Genomic DNA, 15037 nt, shown 5'->3' with positions numbered 1-15037 from the left:
CGTTAAGTAACAAGATACCTTGCTGCAAGAGAACAGGAAAATACTGCTTCCTGTCGTTGCCAAAAGATTGTACTTGTGAATATCAAGCGTTTCCAAACAGAGGGGCTGGGAATGATCTATTTCTCTCTATAGAACCTTAACCTCGGCTATAAGGTAATCTATTGGGCGGGTAGGGCAAAATGCTTCTTCAACCGCAGACGCGACATGTAAGAAAGGTTTTCAATTTTGTCTTCATCGTAATCTTCCTTGTGGGCGAAATTGCGAGTTTCTTTGAGGCTTTTTTGTGAAACAAAATGTGTGCAAGTGAATTGATTGTTTGCAACCAAAATACAAAGCAGAAGAAAATGTAGTTTCGGTATATTTCCCCGCATGATTTAGGGTTTCTCTGAATTCTAATCACTGGTTGTAATCATATTTTGTGGTAAACAGACGACTATTGTATCGTACTGAAGGAAAGCTGGTCTTAGTAAAGGAGTCACGATTATAGCCACAATCACCCATTATAGAAACCTGTGAGTCACAAAACCGTCATCCTTCAAAATTTGACACTTCAATGGTTGTGATTTTACTTCCTTGTTTAAAGCGGGAAGGCAAACTTTTATACAGTTTGCCAAAGAATATCAGTGTCATAGGTGGTCGTGAAAGTGTAAAGGACCCCACGAAGCATTTAGTGTCGACTTTGCATGACGCAAAAATGACAGATCTATACCCTGATGGTAGGATATCTTTACATTGACTGTTATCGAAAAAGATTTTAAACGTAATCGAGTCACTGATTAAATTAGGCTATAACAAAAGCATGTTACAACGAAAATGTAGGTTCGTAAAGGTTGACCCAAAGTTTAGGGTTTTAAGATAATGCAACCAATGTACCTTCATATGTAAACAAACTAATTGTAAAGCTCTATGACGCTGGCCAGTGAGTGTTTTAGCAACATTACAAGTTAAATTGTGAAGCTTAAATCTGCATTAGTCTATGCAAAAAATGCATAATTTTGTTTCTTGAAAGTAGTCTCAAGGTATTCGACTAGTTCAATACGCCTAAATTATTTATATTATATTTCATAAAGGTGCAAATTTTGGGCAGTTTATCAGCTTATGCAACACCACCGACGACAAGTTTCCCCAGAAGTTCAAAATCTGTCGTAACGTTTCATTTGGCGAATGCAAGTCGTTAAGGTTTCAAGGTATATTGGGACACTATGTGAAAACAAACAAATGCATCTCAACAAACGAATTATTAAACTGTGGATTTGCCCCGGATCCTAGAGACGATCGAATTAAATTTGATACGATGTATGCCATTGCTTACATTCTAACATGGGCATTGGGTGTATTTGCTCTGTTTGGCAACGTCCTTATAATGTGCAATAGCATTTCTCTCCTATACAAGAAGTTTGGAATCATGGAAAAAGTGAAGACACTCCACAACATCCTATTGTTAAATTTAAGCACTGCTGATTTTTTTACGGGGTTGATTACCTTGTCCCATATGGTTCTGTATTCTAAAATTGGAACACCGCTTTCATCGCGGGATTATCAACTATGGAAAGCTGGTAACCTTTGCTCCTTAATTGGAATAACTGCGTTTGTCTCTAGTCAAGTTTCAGTTACAACTTTAATACTTATTACTTCATGTAGATTATACAGCGTACTTTGGCCGTACAAAATAGTTCAAATCAAACCTGTTATCTTTCCCCTTGTTCTATCTTGGATTGTGTGGACGTTTCTAGGGTGCATCCCCTTACTTGGAAACGAAGACACGTTTCACAATAGCATGTATATTGAAGATGAATGCTTCGATCTCCCGTTTACAGCAACTTACACCGAGCTAGTAAAAATAGTCAAACCAATGTTGAAGAAGGTCAACTGCTCGTACGTATTACCGATGTCGCGTTCTTGGGATGAACTGTTTTCGCTTTTAGACGATATGCAACTTTTTAACAAGACAACATTGAAGACCTATCCTTACTACAGTGGAACAAATTTTTGCTTTCCTAATTACTTCAACACAGATCAAAACCCGGCGCTAGGGTTCCTGCTGCAAATTGTATGTTTTAACTTCTTTGCCTTCTTCTACATGGCCCTCGCTTACTCCATAATCCTACGACGAACATCTGGCTTCGACGCAAGTTCTACTATGAAATGTTGGGGCATTTGCAGCTGCTTTTGTTGTAGTTCGCCTGAAGACAACACCCGAGAACAAGAAAATAAAGCAATGCATCGTCGTATATTTCTCGTTGTGTTGACGGACTTCGCTTGCTGGGTTCCAATTTCACTTATCGCGATCACAAAGTCCATAGATGAATCGTCTATTAGCAAATACGTGACGTATTGCATCATTGGGCTTTTGTTTCCAGTTAATAGTGCCCTTAACCCGTTCTTGTATACGAACCAATGGAAAAACGTGATTGTGAAACTACTGTGTCGATCTACGCGACAGCAAAAAGATGAGTCAGTATACCAATAAAATAAACAATTTTGTTACCAGTAACCTTCAGACAACAGCAGCATTATAATCCCTAATTTAGTTTATTTTTCGGTCATTTCACTGCGTCTTCGTGGATTACATATGTGTTATCATGAATTTTTTATGTATTCTTATGAAGGCCACCAAATAACTTTTTGGCACAGGTTTTAAACATTTCCTTCACACCTTAAGAACATATTTATTGGTTCAGCGCTTGCACCACATGTTTTGTATTTTTGCGAAATTATTTGATAATTGCAGAAATGTTGCTTGCACAGTTTTCAAGGTCAATATACAGATATTTATGTTTTACCGAAGTATTAGAATACACTGCTTGTATGACGTAGTAAATTGACATTGGCGCCAATCAAGCGAAATGGTCTGAACCGTGGTCATTATACATTAACGTTATTCCATTGACGCAAAATTGTAAGAAAACGCTACGCAAATTTTGCAAGTTGACAGAATTAATTTCTACCTGCCAAGTGCCAAATGAAGGGATGGACGATTTGAGACCGCCCTATAATTTTTGCTTTACTTTATGTTGAAACATTTACTGTGACTTGATCTTTTTTTCTTATAATAATGGACTTGTTTGCTTTTTGTATGTAACCAATAAAAATTTTAACTCGTTTCGTGTTGGTCAAAGTGAAAGTGTTGTCTGTTTATTTATTTATTGTGTGGTTATTGAAGTAAATTTGCATAAGTTTTAGTCTTTAAAATAAGACTAATGCCACATTGTTACTGGCATGCCAAGCGCCGACATAATCGTAAACATTGATTGATTCACATTTTCTCGAGTGGGCAAGATATGTGTAAGCTGTAAAATTTGATATAGGGTTCTAAATTGTACGGTATTTGTCCACAATGCGACAGTGCCCCGCGTGAGTACTTGACTTCCTTGTATATTCGTGGGGTGAAGGCCCGAAGCCAAAGCACTTGTTTCAAACTCTAGATGAAATGCATTTTATATAGGTATGGGCGGCAATTTGTTTTTGGTCCAAGATGGCTTTTCGTCTGTTTCAATTCTAAACTGTAGCCTACAGTGTTAGTGAAATGAACAGCTTTCAAAAAAATTCACAGCAGCCTAATAGCCTATAATGACAATCAAATAACCAAAAGCACATCAACTTTAGCATTACCGTGGTCTGGCTAATATTGACCCAAATAATTCATTGTTGATGCTCACGTGCATATTAAATACTACAAGATTGTTCTTCTGGCAATGCTAGGCAACAGCCTTCATCAGGATGTAACGAAATGTGCAAAAATACATCGTGGTCAATTGTCGGTTGAAGGGCTTTGACAACTTTTACTAACCTTCCTTGGTTTTGGGGAAGTTATATTTATGTATATCCCACAAGCGGGCGGTAGTGCGCTCGTTGCATATTTGAGCTGAATCGCTGATAACAAGTGAAGGTGTGCCGCAACATGAGGTAACCAGGCGCTTCTCGCTAACGCTTATCCCCGCTCCTTCCTCCGACGTAATCGTGGCTCGTTTAGGAGATGTGATGATGTGCAACCCCCCGGTGTATAGTTGTTAAGTCGTAGGTTTCTGAAATCTTAAAGACGTTACAGCACCTGCTGGGTGACATCAACATTCAAGTGTACGTTAGAGAAACTGTGTGTGCGTTCAGAACGAGGCTGAAAGAAAACAAGCGGGGCGTGACCGAACACGAAAAAAAAGTGGCTTTATTCCATCGAACAGTTTTACTGTGTAGTCGACAGTAGTAAATTTTATGCTTGAGTGGTTTGGAATACCTGTTTGATGTTTGCTTCGATCTAAACCGACAGAGTGATTCGACAGTTACAATTGACGTCTGAACCATCTTCTGTTATGTTGAAGATGTTTATCTTTTAGATAAGATTCAACTATTCCATATTTTATGTCATGGATGAATTAAAATTAAATTATCATTGAAAACAATGTAAAATATCCTCATGCACGAAAATAATTATTTGGTCTACACTCCTAATGTAGTTGAGGAACAGTTGTTAGATAACATGACATTATTATTTAAAAAATGCGGTTTATGATCCGAGAAGTCTGAGTGTATTTCTTATTGTTTACTGTGGTGCTTGACGTCATCGCTTCTTGTCAAGCTTTGCATTTATTGTGAACATTTTTGCCTCACTTTATTATCATGGCAACCAACACAAGTAGGCTAGCAATGTTAATACAACCAATTGCTGCAATTGTTTTATTGGTATTTTTAACTATAAAAAAAGTGCTGTTATAACAAAACTTATGCCGACGGCATGTAAATCACAATAAAAGAAACGTGGATTTTGTTACAGAAAATATATTTGTGGTTTAGACTCGCAAAACTTCTTCTACAACAAAAACCTTGATGAAAGAATTTGAAAAGTGCTTGGTTGAATGAAACTTCCATGAAAACGATCAGCATATTCATAGTCACACAAGACGAAAGTGTGCAAAAGTGTCAGAGAAATCACCAATGTGATCATTAAACAGGATTTCCTGCAGCAAAAACGTCTGCGTAGGTTCAGCGTGGTATTATACGCTTTCTAGTTGTGTTGCGCCAATAAGTTTCATGGCATGTATATTATGAAACTGTCAGACGTGTTGAACGTTAACTGCGTTCTTCAGAAAGAGGACTAAACCTTCCGTTCTAATTATTATGGCGAGGCACTATACAACATGCAACACACGGAAACGCAAAGGAAAAAGGGAAACGTCACTGAGCTGGAAAAGGCGGTAATACATTTCGTAAAGTAACAAGATACCTTCTTGCAGAAAACAGGAAAATACTGCTTCCTGTCGTTGACAAAAGATTGTACAAACAGGGGGGAATGATCTATTTCTCTCTATATTGGCCGGGTAGGGAAAAATGGTTCTTCAACCGCAGACGCGATATGTAAGGAAGGTTTTCAATTTTGTCTTCATCGTAATCTTCGTTGTGGGCGAAATTGCGAGTTTTTTGGGGGCATTTTTGTAAAACAAAATGTGTGCAAGTGAATTGATTGTTTGCAACCAAAATACAAAGCAGAAGAAAATGTAGTTTCGGTATATTTCCCCGCATGATTTAGGGTTTCTCTGAATTCTAATCACTGGTTGTAATCATATTTTGTGGTAAACGGACGACTATTGCATCGTACTGAAGAAAATCTGGTCATAGTAAAGGAGTCACGATTAGCCACAATCACTCATTAGAGAAACCTGTGAGTCACAAAACCGTAATCCATCAAAATTTGACACTTTAATGGTTGTTATTTTACTTCCTTGTTCAGAGCGGGTGGGCAAAGTTTTATACAGTTTGCCAAAGAATGTCAGTGTCATAGGTGGTCGTAAATGTGCAAAGGACCACGAAGCATTCATTGACGCCTTTTCAGGACGCAAAAATGACAGATCAATACCCTGATGGTAGGATGTCTTTGCACTGACTGTTACAAAAAGTTTTTAAACGTAATCGAGTCACTGATTAAATTAGGCTACGTGAGAATGTTACAACGAAAATGAGGGTTCGTAGAGGTTGACACGAATTTTAGTGTTTTAAGATCATGCAACCAATGTACCTTCATATGTAAACGCACTAATTATAAATCTCTATGACCCTGTCCAATGAGTGTTTTTAGCAAAACATTACAAGTTAAATTGTGAAGCTTAAATCTGCATGAGTCCATGTAAGAAATGCATAATTTTGTTTCTTGAAAGTAGTCCCAAAGTATTCGACTAGTTCAATACGCCTAAATTATTTATATTATATTTCATAAAGGTACAACCTTTGGGCAATGTATCAGCTTATGCAACACCACCGACGGAAAGTTTCCCCAGGAGTTCAAAATCTGTCGAAACGTTTCATTTGGCGAATGCAAGTCGTTAAGGTTTCAAGGTATATTGGGACACTATGTGAAGACAAACAAATGCATCTCAACAAACGAATTATTAAATTGTGGATTTGCCCCGGATCCTAGAGACGATCGAATTAAATTTGATACGATGTATGCCATTGCTTACATTCTAACATGGGCATTGGGTGTATTTGCTCTGTTTGGCAACGTCCTTATAATGTGCAATAGCATTTCTCTCCTATACAAGAAGTTTGGAATCATGGAAAAAGTGAAGACACTCCACAACATCCTATTGTTAAATTTGAGCACTGCTGATTTTTTTACGGGGTTGATTACCTTGTCCCATATGGTTCTGTATTCTAAAATTGGAACACCGCTTTCATCGCGGGATTATCAACTATGGAAAGCTGGTAACACTTGTTCTTTAATTGGAATAACTGCGTTTGTCTCTAGTCAAGTTTCAGTTACAACTTTAATACTTATTACTTCATGTAGATTATACAGCGTACTTTGTCCGTACAAAATAGTTCAAATCAAACCTGTTATCTTTCCCCTTGTTCTATCTTGGATTGTGTGGACGTTTCTAGGGTGCATCCCCTTACTTGGAAACAAAGACACGTTTCACAATAGCATGTATGTTGAAGATGAATGCTTCGATCTCCCGTTTACAGCAACTTACTCCGAGCTAGTAAAAATAGTCAAACCAATGTTGAAGAAGGTCAACTGCTCGTACGTATTACCGATGTCGCGTTCTTGGGATGAACTGTTTTCGCTTTTAGACGATATGCAACTTTTTAACAAGACAACATTGAAGACTTATCCTTACTACAGTGGAACAAATTTTTGCTTTCCTAATTACTTCAACACAGATCAAAACCCGGCGTTAGGGTTCCTGCTGCAAATTGTATGTTTTAACTTCTTTGCCTTCTTCTACATGGCCCTCGCTTACTCCATAATTCTACAACGAACATCTGGTTTCGACGCAAGTTCTACTATGAAATGTTGGGGCATTTGCAGCTGCTTTTGTTGTAGTTCGTCTGAAGACAACACCCGAGAACAAGAAAATAAAGCAATGCATCGTCGTATCTTTCTTGTTGTGTTGACGGACTTTGCTTGCTGGGTTCCAATTTCACTTATCGCGATCACAAAGTCCATAGATGAATCGTCTATTAGCAAATACGTGACGTATTACATGATTGGGTTTTTGTTTCCAGTTAACAGTGCCCTTAACCCGTTCTTGTATACGAACCAGTGGAAAAACGTGATGATGAAACTGTGCCGACCTACGCGACAGCAAAAAGATGAGTCACCATACGAATAAAATAAACCATTTTGTTACCAGTAACCTTCAGACAACAGCAGCAATTTTATCCCTAATATAGTTTATTTTTCGGTCATTTCACTGTGTCTTTGTGGATTAGATATGTGTTATCATGAGTTTTTTATGTATTCTTATAAAGGCCATCAAATAAATTTTTGGCACGGTTTTAAACATTTTCTTCACATGTAAAAACGTATTTATTGGTTCAGCGCTTGCACCACATAATGTTCTGTATTTTTGCGGTATTATTGGGTAATTGCACATATGTTGCTTGCACAGTTTTCAGGGTCAATATGCAGATATTTATGATTTACTGTATAGTGTACACACTACTTGTATCACATATGTAAATTGACATTGCCGCCAATCAAGCAAAATGGTCTGAACCGTTATAGATTTTGACATAATTGCATTGACGTAAAATTGTAAGAAATTGCTCTGTAAATTTTACAAGTTGACAGAATTAATTTGTACTTTCCAAATAAAGGGATGGACGATTTGAAACCGCCCCATAATTCTTGCTTTACATTGTGTTGAAACATTCCGGTTTTACTGTAACTTGTTCTCTTTTCCTATAGCAAGGGTTTTTTTGAAAAAGTAAATGTATGTACGTTTTATTCTTCAATATTAGGATAATACCACATTGTTACTGGCATGCAAAGCGCCGACATATTCTTAAACATTGATTGATTAACATTTCCTCGAGTGGGCAAGACATGCGTATACATAAGCTGTAAACTTTTAGGTCTGTTATTAATTGCCCGGCATTTGACAACCATGCAACTGCGCGCTGCGTGTATTTGACTTCCTTATACTCGTGGGGTGAAGGTCCGATGCCAAAGCACTTGTTTCAAACCCTAGATGTAATGCATTTGATAGGCATGGGAGGCTATTTTGTTTTCGGTCCAAAACGGCTTTCCTCTGTTTCAATTCTAAAATGTAGTCTACGGTGTTAGTGAACAAGGGACCTCTCTACAAGGTTGTACCGCAAGCCCACTCATTCCAATAGATATGACTCGTTTCGCTCGGCGCACCCGATCGCCCACAAGCGGCGGTAGTGCGCTCGTTTTTTATTGATAACAAGTGAAGGTGTGCGGCAACAAGAGGTAACCAGGCGCTTCTCGCTAACGGTTATCCCCGTTCCTTCCTCGGACGTAATCGTGGTTCGTCGCGGAGATGTGATGAGGGGAAACCCGCCGGTGTATAGTTGTTAAGTCGTAGGTTTCTGAACTCTTAGAGACGTTACAGCACTTGCTGGGTGACTTCAACATTCAAGTGTACGTGAGAGAAAATATCTGTGTGTTGAGAACGAGGCTGAAAGAACAAAAGCCCGAAAACGAGAAAAAAGAGGCTCTAAGTGAATTATCTCATCGAACAATTTTACTGTGTGGTCGACAGTAGTAGATTTTATGCATGAGTGGTTTTTAATAACTGCCTAATGTTTGCTTTGTCCTGAATCAACAGAGTCATTCGTTAGTTGCAACGGACGTCTGAACTATCTGCTGTTTTGCTGAAGAAGTTTATCTTTTAGATAAGCTTCGGCTATTTAGTATTCTTGTATCATGGATGAATTGGAGAGCGTAAGTTTATTGACTTCATTCTTTTTCTTGTAGTTTTAAGTGATAATATAGCAATATCAAAAAACCACTGATTGCATATATTGGCTATTGCATATACAACCTAATGAATAGAGGAATTCTTTCATGTTATTGGTGCAGCTCAATTATTTCAATGCATTTTTCACAGCATTAAACGTTTGTTGAAATCTACTTCTACGATGCTACATGCAATCTTTTAAAATATAATTAGTACAAGTGAACCATAGTTCAAAGTTTAAACCAACCAGCAGTGCTTATGTATTAGTATTGTCATTTCTGTAGTAAACTTCATTACAAAAGATTTTTTTGAATTTTAGCTTCGGGAATTCGACCCTGTAGATATTTCGCTCGATGTCGATTCTTGCGAGGTTGGAAATGGAAGTTTTGGCGTTGTACTGCTTGGACGACATAAAGTGTTAAGTCTTGTTGCAATGAAGTGCTTCAATATTACTGGTGGCGGAAGACAAAAGGCAAACATATTGAGACGGTAAGTTTTCAAAACTTGTACTTGATACAGTCAGACTAAACGTTAATCCGAATAAACGAAATGGATTAAATACTATCGGGCAAATTTTTTGCAATGTGACTGCCAACAGCCCATATGTACAGTAGGCTGCAGCGGAACTCGCTGACAGTCCATGCCTCGTGAAAAGCCGAAACGCCCACTGACGAAACGCCCACTGACGAAACGAAACGTGGAATTACGCATATTGACAGGCAACAGTGCGCACAATTACAAAAACAATTCTTGACTTTCGCATGGGCACACCCAGAGGTGAACCTCCACATTCCTCCATAAATTCTTGGTGTCTGTCGGGTAAAATGCATTGAAAGAAATCCGTTTGTAGATAGAGAGGGGTTTAACGATGTTCAGAAAAACGTATTTGCTACTTTATGCTCATTAATACCCAATTCATTCATATGATTTTGCATGGAACAGGATACAAAGGGAATTCAGCCTACTTCAGCAAGCAAGCCATGACTGTATTGCGCGAGTATACGGCTGGGCAAAATGGCCTTTCAACATGGCTATCGTTATGGAGTATTACCAAGGTGGAAATCTCAGAGATCTACTTGCTGACGAAAACGTCACCATTGGAATGACCCTGCGTCTTCGGTTTGCCGTTGAAATAGCAACTGGCATTGCCGTCATTCACAACATATTTTCCGACAAGCGGTTGATACACGGCGACCTCAAACCGGAGAATGTGCTTTTCACTATAACGCTACACTGCAAAATATCGGATTTCGGATGTGCCGAGATCGCCAACTACACAGGATCCACATCTTCGTCAGATCGACCTCTCGCTCGAAGGTGGAACATGACGATGCAATTTGCTGCACCAGAAAAATTCGACAACTTCAATTTGAAACCTTCGAAAGAACAGGATGTTTACAGCTATGGAGTGGTTCTTTATACAATGTTGACTCGCCAGCCGCCCTTTGTCAACATCAGTGACCCCGAGGGTTTCAAAAGAGCAGTCAAAAATGGTCTTCGTCCAGATTGTTTGGGATTCCCAGCAATTGAAGCGTTGCTATGTGACGCGGATAAAGAAATCATGCGGCTTCTTGCAAGTGATATGGAAAGATGTTGGCATGCCAACCCATCCTCAAGGCCAGCCATAATCAGTGTTCGTGATAGATTTGAAAGTTACTTTACCAAGCAAGATCCGGTGGTGGTGGCTGAGCAGGTCACAACTGCACTCAGAGGCATGCAAGTGGAAACGCCGTGTTTTGACTCAAATCATCAAAGACTGGCACGTTTACATCAGTTTTCGTCCGAATCAAGAACCTTTACCAGTAAGTATTAAATTTTTCAGTTTATGATTGAGATATTTCAAAACATTTAAATTTGAAACATATTTTAGATGTGGAAATACGACAAGAAAGCTCATCAACAGCGCTGGTGGGTCCAACTTTGCATACAGGTATATACATCACTAGACAAAATCATGTTCAAAAGTAAACTTCATGTAAAATTTAGATTTTGAGGCTGTTGTTCGAATCGACAATACGTGGCTTCCCGAAGTAGTCTATAGTAAGTGTCTTCTTAGTTTTGTGCAGGTATTTGAATTGGCAAAAAAGACGTTTAGAGCAATTTTTAGCGCGTAACAAACATTCTTTGCCTGTTAAAAAAAATCTTTTTTTAAAATTTTGATTGGCAGAAGGTGGAGATGATGGAAACACAATTCCCAAACCCTTTTTTCGTAAGTTTGTCAATTCGTTGGATAAGGATATCACTCATTTTGCATTGCCATCCTATTCAAATAGAATCGGTTAACTGAAGTGCAGTATAATGAACCTAACAGCAGCTTTAAAGCAAATTACACGTGAAACAACTTCCCATCTTATTTTGCATAGCATAGCAGAATGATTTGTATGTGACGTCATATAGGTAAAAAGGGCGTTGTTTTGTAATTTGCGTACGATGTGATGCAACAACTATAATTGAGTAATTTCTTTGTGTTTCCAAAAAATAATCAATCTTTCATTCAGGGGAAGAAAATGAATCGAGGAACGAAACCATTCCCAAGAAAACTTCTGGTAATGACGTCATGTTAACATTACTGTTGCGAGGTTGGGTCGCATAACCAACCAGTTGCTATAACAACGAATACAAAAAATGCTTTAACGCGAATATATTTGGCCAAAGTATCGAGTAATCTGTGCAGACGACTGCTAATGGTAGCAATTATAACAATGCACTACTGTCACTTTGCGTTTCGTAATCTAAAAGTTGAGTTTTGGGGTTCCATAATGTCAGTTATTTCATTCAGGAGGAGAAACTGCAACGAATGATGAAACCCCCCCCAAAGAAGTTTCAGGTTAGAATTGCATGAATATCAGGGTGAAATTAGACACAGAAAAAAGTATTTCCTTTTGCTGTTTGCAATTTTACAACTCAATGAACAACGTTTTAACGTGTTGTGTTTATCAATAAATTAATTAAGCTGCTTGATACCTTGTAGTAATTTTATATGTTTACAATTAAATTATTATTTTTTAAAGCGGTTGCCCGATTCGACGATAGTACGGTTCCAAAAGAAACCTTTGGTAAGTGTTTTTTTACACATTAAGTTGTTCGGCGCGGGATCAGCTTGATGGCTGCATGCATTATAATTGTTTGGGGTATCAAACATATTAATGTACTACTAATACCCACTTTCTGTGCATCAATCCTATATTTCCTCATAAGGTTCACAGGTTTCGCAGCCAAGGCATTGCGAAGTCTGTGAACCTTATGATCAGAATATTAGAGCTGTGATCGCCAAATATAAAGGACCTGCGCAGTGGGGCGATTCCGTCTTGCTATGCGAAAGCATGGCATTACTTCTGCGTTGTCCTATATTTCTTTTTCTCAATGTCAATCTTTAGGACGTGATGGAAACGTTAGCTTAGTTTTAATATTACAGCTCATAAAGTATGTCGTTTGTAGGCACTTCAAAATACAGAAATAAAGTTCCTTTGCTGGAAGCTCTGCAGTCTGGAGGTATTTTTCTTTTCATTTGAGCTAAACGTTTTTGCGTTTAAATGTTGGTTTTGTTTGCTTGTAGTTCATATGACGGTTGCCCAAAAACAGTTGCCAAACGCTTTGAATAAATACGATGAAAGCGTGAAAAAGGGAAATTGGTCAAATGCAAATTCGTACTTGCATCAACTATCTCAACTTCTCCACGACAACTTCCAATCAACTGCAGAAGAATTGAAGAAATTAGCCGACGATTACCGCTTTAAAACATTTTTCAACCGAGCTCAGGCCTTCTATTACCTTTCTGCTGAAATGTTTGCTTGTCATGCAAACATATCAAATGCAGCAGTGGGGGTTAGAATGTGCCTCGGTGGTTTGAAGGAAATCAACAAACATGTGAGAGAAACAAACTCCATTGATCGGTCGATGTGGCAACAACATGTCATTCCAATTATGAGGAGCTTTGTGGTAAAAATTCAAAACATGGAAGACCTAAGCGAACGTGACAGGGTCATTAATCAAACGTGGTGCATGCAGTTTACCGCTTACTGCTTGCTTTCAATTCCTGACCTTGAATCCACTGAGCCTATATTGGAAGAAGCCATTCACTTGATGAAATCCACGTTTGGTGATAATGCTTGCAAATACCACGTGTTAGGACATTGTGTCTGCAACCTTGGTTCAGTGTATGGACGTCAAAAACGGTTTCAAGAATCCCTGAAGCTTTATGCGGAAGGTGTAGATATTTATACTAAAGCTGAAGATATCAGCGAAGACTACAGAAGTTTGGTATTAGAACAAACTAAGAGAAACAGATCAATTGTGTGTTCTTCTCAAAAGCACATTTAAAGGAGAATGCTTACTACACAGCCGCAACAAATTTGCAACAAATCTTAACAAAAAATGTGTTACTTCGAAAACATTGTTTGAAAGTTGTAGTTTCGTTACCAGTGTACCTGTATATTACTTCTATACTGTATGTGTCAGTTTGTGTATGTTTGAATTTGAATAAAAATTCATTTTGTTCTGATTGGTCAATCTGAAACATTTGCAATTCATTCCTTGGGCTACCAAGTCAACTTTCGCAGAGTCCCTGTAATGGAAAATAACGTTAAACTTCACTTGTAAAGTAACTTTTTCAGCGTCAAATATCAACATGTTCTTGGTATGAAAAACTGTAAGGTAGTCTGAAGTTTCGAAAAGATGCTAAAGCCTCAGGAAAGCAACACAACTATTTTTGTCGTATTTTATATTTGATATTGGGATACAAATGTAAGTGTCACCAAACAAGCAAAAAAATAGGGATCAAATAAGTAATACCACAAACAGTATGCATATATTGGCCAAATGAGGTTACATTTGTTTTACTTTCCGGGGCATGGGGGTGGTATCAACCCTCAATTTTTATTTGCGTTTGGGAAATAAAAATATCAAATCAAGAGGAAAAAATGCAGCGAAATATGAAACTAAGCCTAAAAAAGTAATATTGCCATGGTTACACCACTGTTCCAAGGTTGGACCGGATAACATACCAGACGCTGATACACCAATATATACATCAGCAATTTTGATAAGGTAGTGTATTCTGTTCTAATCATTTTACAATTAACGGGTAAATGTTTTGAGTTTCTGTGCCAACCAACCAGACGAAAACCAGGGCTTACAGAAGGTTGCTCTTTCAAAAGAAAGCAGCACTAACCTGAACAAAGAAGGCTCTTTTTATCACAAATTGAAACCAAAAGGGCAGTGCTGGTTTTGGATTGATCAATCGTCGTTATTTATAATGTTCATCAAAAAACCATGATATTTTAAAGCTGTCTCTAGCTTCAGCGGTCCTACGAAAAAATATATATGGCGGGTGTTTTGCACACGTTTAGTTATCCGGCTCGTCATCACCATTTTTTGTTTTGAATTGCTCACCATTCAAAATATTTTAATGTCCCATATAATTCATAAGTTCAGGGTACCGACGAAACCCCAAACAGCCCTGACAAGCAAATTTTTATTTATATCCAATACCATCGAATGAAATATAACTTTTTAAATCAAAATCATGTTTATTTTTGCGAGAAAAGCAACTACGCGACGAACAAAAAACAAGGAAATAAAATGGCATGGGCACCGATAAAACCATAAAGGTTATGGAGTCAGGCGCCCATGGCAGTGGTTCCCAACCTGAATTCTATCGCGAATCACTTCAAAGTCCTGCACAGTTGCCACGAACCATCTATTGATTTGATTAAAAAATATGGCATAAATGAGTGAAGAACCATCTTTAAACCTTGGTTTGGTTGCATTGAGTAACCAGACCGTATATTAGAAAATATATAAGTATAATTTCTGCAAATCAATGTTGGATTGTTAGC

Source organism: Ascidia mentula, chromosome 6 (assembly GCF_947561715.1).
Source record: "Ascidia mentula chromosome 6, kaAscMent1.1, whole genome shotgun sequence".
In the NCBI taxonomy this organism is placed as follows: domain Eukaryota; kingdom Metazoa; phylum Chordata; class Ascidiacea; order Phlebobranchia; family Ascidiidae; genus Ascidia; species Ascidia mentula.
The sequence above is the reverse complement of the archived record's forward strand: the minus strand, read 5'-3'. Positions refer to the sequence as shown.